This window comes from Erinaceus europaeus, chromosome 14 (assembly GCF_950295315.1).
Source record: "Erinaceus europaeus chromosome 14, mEriEur2.1, whole genome shotgun sequence".
NCBI classification, from domain to species: Eukaryota; Metazoa; Chordata; class Mammalia; order Eulipotyphla; family Erinaceidae; genus Erinaceus; species Erinaceus europaeus.
The window spans coordinates 13538336-13546763 of record NC_080175.1 but is presented as its reverse complement, the minus strand read 5'-3'; the positions used below and the strand labels follow the sequence as shown (position 1 = coordinate 13546763).

Sequence of the window (8428 nt, the reverse complement as noted above, 5' to 3'; positions counted from 1 at the left end):
TGCCAGATTTCCCTAGTTTTCTTCTTTGTCAGCATTTTGCTGACTTTTTTTCATAAGAGCATTCGATGCTTAGTTCAATATTGTTTAATTCTAACCACAATGAAAAATGCATATAAAATTATGGAATCACCAAATTTAACCATTTTACTAAGGGAAATTAGGGTAAACTGAATACACACAGAAATCTTTGAATTCATCAGATTTCAATGTTTTATCAAATGGTACTAGTAAGATGAACACAAGTGTTGTGTTTGTGGCACATTTTTGCATAGAAAAACACTTTGACTTTCCCAATAGCCCAGTAGTTTTCAATAGACCTTAATATTATTTGGTGGTTCAGCTATTTGCCTTTTCTTCAAAAAGGAAAATCTTGGGCCTGGGAGATGGCACAGTGGGTGAAATGTTGGACTTCCATGCATGAGGTCCTGAATTTGATCCCAGGTTTCCCATGTGTGAGTGTTGCTGTGGTATTTTCTTTCCCTATCTTTCAGAAATCTTTTTTTTTCCTCCTTTATGGGGGGGGGGTGGGCTTAATAACAGTCAACCGCAAAATACAGTAGTTGATACATGAGTAACATTTCTCAGTTTTCCACATAACACTCTTAACGCCCCATCTAGGTCCTCCACCATCATGTTCCAGGACCTGAATACTCCCTACCTGCCCCCAGAATACTTTCTTTGGTACAAAACACCAAATCCAATCCAGTCCAAGTTCTGCCTTGTATTTTTCCCTTCTGTTCTTACTTCTCAACCTCTTTTTGTGAGTGGGATCATCCCATATTCATCCTTTTCTTTCTGACTTTATCTCACTTAACATGATTTCTTCAAGATCCATCCAGGATGGGGTGAAAAGGTGAAGTCACCATTTTTAATAGCTGAGTAGTATTCCAGTGTATATATAGACCACAATTTGCTCAGCCACTCATCTGTTGTTAGAAACCTGAGTTGCTTCATGGCATTAAAAATTGTACTGCTATGAACATAGGTATGCTTTTGGATGGGCATGTTTGGTTCCTTAGGCTATATCCCCAGGAGAGGAGTTGCAGGGTCATGGGGTAGGTCCACTTCTGGCCAACTCAGAGTTCTCCAGACTGCTCTCCACAGAGGTCGGACCAATTTACATTCCCCTCAGAAGTGCAGGAGGGTTTCTTTGCCCCAACAACCTCTCAGCATCTGTTGTTGCTATTTCTGATGTATGATATTCTCACAGAGGTGAAGCGGTATATCATCTAATTTTTATTTCTCTGACAATGACTTGGAGCATTTTTTCATATAGTTGTTGGACATTTGGATCTCTTTGAATATTTTGTTCATATCCTCTCCATTTTTGGATGGAGTCATTTGGTTTTTCTGTTGCTGAGTTTGGTGAGCTCTTTATATACTTTGGTTATTAGCCTCTTGTCTGATGTATGGCATATAAAGGTCTTCTCCCATTCTGTAAGTGGTCTGGTTTCTTTTATTTTGGTGGTGGTTTCTTTTGCTGTTCAGAAGCTTTTTAAAATTTTTCTTTATTGGGGGATTAATGTTTTACAGTCGACAGTAAATATGATAGTTTGTACATGCATAACATTTCTGTTTTCCACACAACAATACAACCCCCACCAGGTCCTCTGTCATCCTTTTAGAAGCTTTTAATTTGATGTAGTCCCATTGGTTTATTTTTGTCCTAGTCTTCCTTGGCAAGGAAGATTTTGTATCATTGAAGATGCCTATAAAGTTTAGATAGAAAAGAGTTCTGCCAATATTTTCCGATAAGTACTTGATAGTTTCTGGCAGAAGTCTTTTTTAAAGCCTAGTCTCTAAAACCTGCCTCACAAATAGAGATATAAATTAAATGTCTCCTGAGTTAATTTGACACATTTCCATATAAAATACCAGGTTTTTGAGTGGCTTAAGTTCTTTTTAATTAACATGAATCTAGCAAATGTTCATTGAGCTTCATACTTATTGAGCCCAGTGGCTTAATTTTTTTAACATTTGTTTGTAGTATATGATTGTGAGTATAATTCCATGCTTATATGAATGTATACAAACTCACAGGTGGTCTTTTCACTGGGTAGTGCCACATATGACCTATCACACCTGGCAATCCTTGCCATCATGTTCCCTTCAAATATCTAGTTTGCTTGTAAGTACAGGAGAGCTGAGGCCACAGAACCAGACATGTAGCTTGTTGCCTGGTGGGGGCCATGCCAGGATTGAGACAAGTCGGGCTCATGTTGCCAGGGTAGAGCACTGCCACAGACCACAAACAGTGACAGGAAAGACACAAGGCCATTCAGTTCTCCAGTATGCCTTTTCTTCTGTTAAAAGTTTAATTTTTGTTGGGCCAACTAGAGATCTGAAAGTCCAAAATAGTCAAGGGGATGAGAGGAGCATTAGTATCCTGAAGTTTGAGTTTTCTCACTGAAAAACTGCTCCAGAAGGCCAGTAAAGACTAGATCCTTATCAGCAGGGCCCTACACTGTCAAACTGCTAGAGAGTTGTCCTTGTGAGGCTTTTGCCAGCCCACAGCAAAAAACCCGTCAGAGTTAGTGGTGGGCTCATTATCAGTACAGGTACTCTCCCAGGCTGGCAAATCAAGCCCCCTCTTGTGGTATTCCTAATTACAGAGGGTTCTCTAGGCAAGCTCTCCCCCACCCCTGGCAGTGATTACTCACTAAGATTCTCTAGGGTCCGTTTTTGTTTGTTTCTGCAGATGAAAAGAATTGAGCTGGGCGGTAGTGCAGCAAAGTGCAAGGGCTGGCATAAGGATCCCATTTCGAGCCCCCAGCTCCCCACCTTGGGAGGGGGGTCGCTTTGCAAGCGGTGAAGCAGGTCTGAAGGTGTCTTGTCTTTCCTCCCCCCTCTGCCTTCCCCTCTCTCGATTTCTCTCTGTAATGTCCAACAATAACAACTACAACAAGGGCATTAAAATGGGAAAAACGGCCTCCAGGAACAGTGGATTCGTGATGCAAGCACCATGCCCCAGCAATAATCCTGGAGGGAAAAAAAAAAAGGTTCATCCATGGTTCCAAACACGTAGATGGGAGGATAATTGTGTGTACTGGTATTCATGAATGACAAAAGTAGTGCTGAACCTTTCTTTGTAAACAGCCTTTTTCCACCCTGCTGGCCTCTCTATATGTGGCTTCCCCTCTCACCACTGCCCACCCACCCACCCACCCCCTTTCTCCAGAACCTGAGTATCCACCCTTCTGCCTCCCTACGGCACAGTTGATGGAAGAGCCTGACAGCTTTCTGGCATAGACAGAAGCAATTTGAAACAACTGGACACCCCACCAGTGTTTATCCACTAGTTATCAGCTTTTACTTCTTATTTATTTTTTTAATAAAATTTATTTAATTTTCCTTTTTGTTGCCCTTATTTTTTATTGTTGTTGTAGTTATTATTGTTGTTATTGATGTCGTTGTTAGATAGGACAGAGAAATGGAGAGAGGAGGGTAAGACAGAGGGGGAGAGAAAGATAGACACCTACAGACCTGCTTAACCGCCTGTGAAGGGACTCCCCTGCAGGTGGGGAGCCAGGGGAAAGACAAGCTAGAATTTTTTTTTTTTTTTTTTTTTACCAGAGCACTGCTCAGCTCTGGTTATGGTGGTGCAGGGGATTGAACCTGGGACTTTAGAGCCTCAGGCATGAGAGTCTCTTTGCATAACCATTATGCTATGTACCCCTGCCCAGCTTTTACTTCTTACATTCATAGAATGAATGTAAAATATCCCTACCCTCTCAAAATAGCAACTGTTGGTAACATTTAAATTTTGACTCGATAAAACCCATTTGGCAGAGATTTACCTGTAAAAGCTAAATATAAGTGGCCAGGCAGAGGTTTGCCAGCTGTGAAATCTCCGCTCTTAACCAAGACTTGGGATCTGCCCTTCCCCGACCCTGCTTTAGCACCACTCCCTCTCTCAGCAGCTGCTGACCATGTAAATACATAGTTGGTCCAAACTGATGGGTGCTGTGAATGCCAAACACAGCAGACCTGCAAAGACCTAGTATAAAATACCCGGTTTCGGTTTGAGCCCCCACTTCCCATCTTTTGGGGGGGAAGCTTCCTGAGTGATGAAGCAGGTCCTGCAGGTATCTCTGCCTCTCTCCCTCTCCCTCTTTTTTTTTTTTTTTTTTTTTTTTTTGCCTTCAGGATTATTGCTGGGGCTTGGTGCCTACACTACGAATCCACTGCTCCTGCAGCCACTTTTTGTTTTCAGATAGGACAAATATTGAGAAGGGAAGGGGAGAGAAAGAGGGAGAGAGAAAGACAACTTCAGACCTACTTCACTTGTGAAGCAACCCCCTGCAGGTGGGGAGCTGGGCAGGGGCTTGAACCGGGATCCTTGTGCCTTGTACTATGTGCACTTAACCCGGTGTGCCAATACCCGGCCCCCTCCTTTCCCCTTCTGTATCTCCCATTCCTCTCTCAATTTTTCTATCCTATCAAATTAAGAAAAAAAAAAAAAAAGGCTGTCAGGAGCAGCGGATTTGTTGTGCAGGCAGTAAGCCCCAGTAATAATCCTGGAGGCAAACAAATTAAAATGTCTGGTTTATATTTGTATGTTGAGACTTTGGGACTCAAAAATGATAGTAACATTCACTTGCTACTCTGTGTTTAAAAGTATTCATGAGAGAACTAGAACCAGAGCATCACTGGCATATATGTGATAGGGAAGTTCAAACTCAGCACCTTAAACTTTCAAGTCCCACTACCACAGCAGCACCTTCCTGGATACCTTTTTGTTTTGTTTTTTCTTTTTAACTTTAGTGTGAGTGTCAGAATGTGAAATTATTTGTGTGACTAGCATTTTACTCTATGGGGCCAATGCCCATCAATCAATACCCCTCTCCCAAGAAAAATGTATACCTGCGAGTTCTCCTGCACAGAGGCGAGGCCACGGCATGCATGCCCCTTAGTTGGGCTGCGGCTGCAGGCTGTCTCATACACAGGTACTCGAGCAGTGTTGCTTGGAGGACTGAATCTCGTGGGAAATGAGTCCTTTTCCAGCTCTGCCGTGAGATATGACACACTGAGGTCACCATAGGCTTTTTCTCTGGGAGCCCTCAGATGGGTATGTACATGAGAAATAGAGAAAAATGTATGAAAAGAGGAAATACGAATCTTCCTGGAGGGAAATTTGATAATACTAAAAGCCTTACATTACTTGTGCTCTGGAGCCTAGAACTTCAGCCTCTTGCAGTTTATCCCAAGGAAGTCTCTGGGCAAAATATCTAATTCATGGTTAACATTTGAAAAGTTGGGAGTCGGGCTGTAGCACAGCAGGCTAAGTGCACGTGGCAGCGAAGCACAAGGACCAGCATAAGGATCCTGGTTCGAGCCCCCGGCTCCCCCATCTGTAGGGGAGTCGTTTCACAGGCGGTGAAGCAGGTCTGCAGGTGTCTTTCTCTCCCATTCTCTATCTTCCCCTTCTCTCTACATTTCTCTATGTCCTATACAATGATGACATCAATAATTACAACAATAACGAAAAACAAGGGCGACAAAAGGGAAAATAGAAATATAAACAAATTTTAAAAAATTGAAAAGTTAATAGCCAACAGGAGCAGACAGATTAAGTGTAGTAGGAAGTCTCCACAAACATGTTCAATGAGGGAAATGGAACAGCTGGTTCTGATAGAAATGGATATAAAAGTGTCGATTTTTATATAAGCGACACCAGGAAAGAAACACATGGTAATGTTGGTAGTATTGGGAAGAGGCAGTGAACACACATCATACATGATGTGTTAAGAGCTGGCAGAATAGCTGCCTTGGATCCATACTTGTAACCCAGGTTGTAGCCACATCTCCACCCTATTGACAGGACTTTGGTGCTGTGGTCTTTCACTTTTTTTTTTTTAAATTTGCCTCCAGGGTTATTGCTGGTGCTCCCAGCCTGCACTACAATTCTGCTGCTCCTGGTGGCCATTTTTGTTGTTGGCTAGGACAGAGAGAAACTGAGAGGAGAGGAAGATACTGGGAGAGAATGATAGACAGACCTGCTCCACCGCTTGGGAGGTGACCACCCTGCAGGTGGGGAGCCAGGGGCTCAAACCCAGATCCTTGCGCCAGTCCTTTTGCTTCGTACTAATGTGCGCTTAACCCGGTGCGCTACCGCCCAGCGCCCTCTTTAACTCCGTCTGCCTCATCATCAAACTGTAGGATGCAATGCAGTAACATTTATTGAGTGACTGCAAAACACTGTGCTATACAACCGGCTTTTTTTTGTTCCCCCCCTTGATCTTTCCAGAGCCAACACTTTTTCACACAGACACACTGCATCACTGAAGTTCCAAGCCGGGTTGCATACTTGGCACCCTCGTTGAGGTGAGCAATCTCACTGACCCGGGGCATATGCTCAAAAAAAGAAAAGTGGAGCCCGCGTGGGTCGGAGAGTAAGTCGTGCAGAGCCTTGGTGGGGAGGCGCGGTGTCCCCTCATCCAGGGCTCAGAGCTGCAAGCACCTTTGCGTGTGGGCCGACCAACAAGTCTCCTGAAACCACCAGGCGCGCCCAACACCAGCTCCCTTAGGGGGGCGCCCGCCACCTTCCCGCGGGGTGCGGGGTGCTGACTACAGGTGTCCCACGTGGCGCCTCCTGCGGGCCTGCAGCGCCCCCTGGCCCGCGGAACGGCCTCCCTCGCCGGCGTCCGGGTCCCGCCCCGCCCGTGCTGCCCGGGAGTCGGCTCTGGGCGAGCTGCGCGCGGCCCCCTCGCGGCCCAGGAAAGGGTTCGAGCCGCTCCCTCCGGCGCTCCCAGCCCAGCCCGCAGGGCCCCCGCCACTCCGACCGGGCGCGGGCAGCCTGCGGGCCCCGGGGACGCGCGAGACGCCGGCTTTGTTCCGCATTGTCTGCGCCCCACCTGAGCGCGGCCCGCGGGAGGCAGCGGCCCGGGGGGAGCGCACCTGGCGCGGGCTTGGTGCAGGAGGACGCGCGGGACCCCGGCGCCCGATTACCCAGCCCAGGGGCGCCGGCCCCAGGTAAGTGGACAGAGGGCGGGTGTCTCCTTCTGAATAAAGGCTTTAGGTGCGTGCCCAGCCCGGCGCCCTAACTTTTAGAAACACATGCAGGTTTCACCCTGTGTCCCCCCTCTTCTTCTTCTTCTTTTTCTCCTTCTCCTTCTCCTTCTCCTTCTCCTTCTCCTTCTCCTTCTCCTCCTCCTCCTTCTCCTTCTCCTTCTCCTTCTTCTTCTCCTCCTTCTCCTCCTCCTCCTTCGCCTCCTTCTCCTCCTCCTCCTCCTTTTTCTTTTTCTTTTTCTTTTTTCTTTTAAATATTTTATTTATTTTATTTTTTGAGAGAGACACACACAGAGAGAAACACCGGAGCACTGCTCAATTCTGGCGTATGGTGGTGAGGGGGATTGAATCTGGGGCTTCTGAGCCTCAGGCATGACAGTCTCTTTGCATAACCATTGCTATCTACCCCTGCACGCGTCCCCCCTTTCTGACTCAGTCTCCCCAGTTCTACTGACATATAGAGTTATCCAGTATTCCTCTCTTTCCTCCCTCTCTTCCTGAATCATCCCACCCAACACTTTTCCAGCAGGTTCTAAAGAAGGTGAGGCAAAGGTTGAGATTTTAGAGTTTCTCTTCTAATGTGTAGGTCTTTGATAGTTGGCCTTGACTGACCTCTCTGCTCTCCTTTTTCCTACCTTTGCTTCTTTTGTTGCTGGTGTTTGTATTCCCAGTTCTGTTCTACAACACATCACTTCAAAGGAGTTGGAGTCTCTTTTGGTATACAGCACCAAAGCAAGGGACTCTGGGGAGGGAATGGAATAGGGGGTTTGGGGGAGAAGGGATTCCAAGGCTTTGGTGGGGTGTGGGGGGGAATGTAGCAGACACTTGTTATGTGGAACTGGGAAATCACAAAGGCACTGAAATTCATTGCCCCCCCACACCCCATAAAAGAACAACAACAACAAAAAAACACCCACATGCAGATGTTGAGCTTAGCCCTGCACAGCCCGAAGCCCCCACAAAGTCTCTAAGCAGAGTCCACAGCCCCCTTGCTCTGTGTGGGTGGCCAGGGGACTTGCTTTCTGTTGTGCTTTCATAAGACTAGCCTCTTGTCCCAGCCACCTGCTTCTTGCATTTCACCTGCCACCGACCCCTATCATCAGCTGGGTTGGCCACAGGTAGAGCCTCAGAATTGTCCCTTGAAACTTGCACCAGGCATGGCCTTAAACTCGGGGAGGGTGGCCAGGTGGAGAGGCTGATCTCATTGCAGGGTTAGAGTTATCCAGCCTAGAGGAGCTTTTCGGCGGCCACCATGCCAACAGTTGGTGTCTTGGACTGAAGAATGAGAATGTGTACAATGTTCAAACTATGAATTTCTTCAGTTTCAACAAGGGGAAACTTCTTAGGTGGCTCATGAGTTCAGGTCTAAGTTGACTGGGAGTGGGTGAAGCTCACATGATGACAAAAATAAGCAAAACTT

At 46.3% G+C, this 8428-nt stretch overlaps 1 protein-coding gene across 3 annotated transcripts in view; it reads left to right on the top strand.

Moving 5' to 3' along the window:
- Positions 1 to 6545: 6545 nt before the first annotated feature.
- The window catches only part of VWA2 (von Willebrand factor A domain containing 2), a 51040-nt gene continuing 49157 nt past the window's right edge, over positions 6546 to 8428 (top strand). The window contains exon 1 of one of the 3 annotated variants that reach the window (XM_060171242.1): positions 6546 to 6972. The gene's annotated coding sequence lies outside the window, so the exon portion shown is untranslated. The remainder of the gene's footprint in view (positions 6973 to 8428) is intronic. The other 2 variants (XM_060171241.1, XM_060171240.1) reach the window with 2 other exon arrangements.